This window comes from Centruroides sculpturatus, unplaced genomic scaffold (genome assembly GCF_000671375.1).
Source record: "Centruroides sculpturatus isolate CEXI.00-Female unplaced genomic scaffold, Cexi_2.0 scaffold3405, whole genome shotgun sequence".
Lineage (NCBI taxonomy): Eukaryota > Metazoa > Arthropoda > Arachnida > Scorpiones > Buthidae > Centruroides > Centruroides sculpturatus.
The window spans coordinates 6,170-7,444 of record NW_019387979.1 but is presented as its reverse complement, the minus strand read 5'-3'; the positions used below and the strand labels follow the sequence as shown (position 1 = coordinate 7,444).

Below are 1,275 nucleotides of genomic sequence, written 5' to 3'. Positions count from 1 at the left end.
TGATATTTATTATTTAATTTATAAAAAAGATTAAAAATATTTTCTCAGTTAGGATTCATTATATAGAATTATTATTCAAATTATTTTATAGGAAAGAAATTGTGAAAAAGTAAGGAAATACCAACAACATAAATTGAAAATGAATGAATCCTTAGATGTAAAAAATAGTAGCAATCATATAAATTACAGTATTCAATATTTTCAAGAAAAAGATAAAGAAAAAGAGAAAAAAGTAAAAGAAAGATTACAAATGAAAGAAATGGAAAAAGAAAAACAGAATTTAAGATTAGAAAAATTAAAGCAAAAGGTTTTTAAGATAAATATTTATTCAGTAAGAATTGATATTTGTTAAGAAAATTCAGCAACAAGTGCCATATGTTATGAGATGTTATTTAAAAATAACTTTTATATTATTAATTATTATGAAAGGGCAAAAGGCATAATTTTGAGGATAGAAATTAGTTTCTAAAAATATTTTGAATGCTAATAATGAGTAAAATTTTCATTAAGCCTTACCCCAGCTGAGATATGACCCATATTTTCCTACCTCTTGACCTTTAATCATCAAAATTTAATAGCATTAAATGCCCGTTATATACAACTTATCATGCCAAGTTTCATTTCTTAATTTTTATCTCCTTCTGAGATATTAAACAAAATAGATGTCAACACAAATACGTGTATAAGCACATGTGCGCACACTCACAACACACACACAACCAGGTTGTAAGAGTGAAATTTTGACAATTTGAAAAAATTTCATTGACAGTTAATTCAATAATGATTATAGTTCAGTTTTGTAGGTAATTATCACCATCAATATCAATCACATCTTACCATCTTTGCTACAAACTTTTAATCCCTTGAGCATAGAATGACGAGTTTTTCTTTGAAGAAAATCTTAAGTGTTGTTTTCACATGGATATTGTCATTGAACTGTATATTGATAATGTAGTTCTGCAGGGCACAATGGCGTGCCGTCATTAGAAGCGGTGGAAGCGCCGCTTCCCTTATATTTTATAAAAAATAAATACATATTAATTTTAATTATATGAAAATAATCGCACAATATTTTATTATAACCGCATTATGTATCTTGTTACAAATTTCTATACTACACGTGAAAAAAAGATAAGATTGCTATTGTATATTCAAATATTAGTGGCAGAGTGGAATCTCTGTATTGTCAGATTCCAAAAAGCCAGATTTGCGCACGCGCTTTACAGAGCACCAACCTCACCCGGTTTAGCCGGTGGAAGCCTACGACCTTGGGTG

At 28.3% G+C, this 1,275-nt stretch overlaps 1 long non-coding RNA gene across 1 annotated transcript in view; it reads left to right on the top strand.

The window, feature by feature from the left end:
• The first annotated feature begins 268 nt into the window (after window positions 1-268).
• The window catches only part of LOC111616727, a 6,102-nt gene continuing 5,095 nt past the window's right edge, over window positions 269-1,275 (top strand). The window contains exon 1 of the long non-coding RNA XR_002755305.1: window positions 269-307. This is a non-coding gene — a long non-coding RNA (uncharacterized LOC111616727). The remainder of the gene's footprint in view (window positions 308-1,275) is intronic.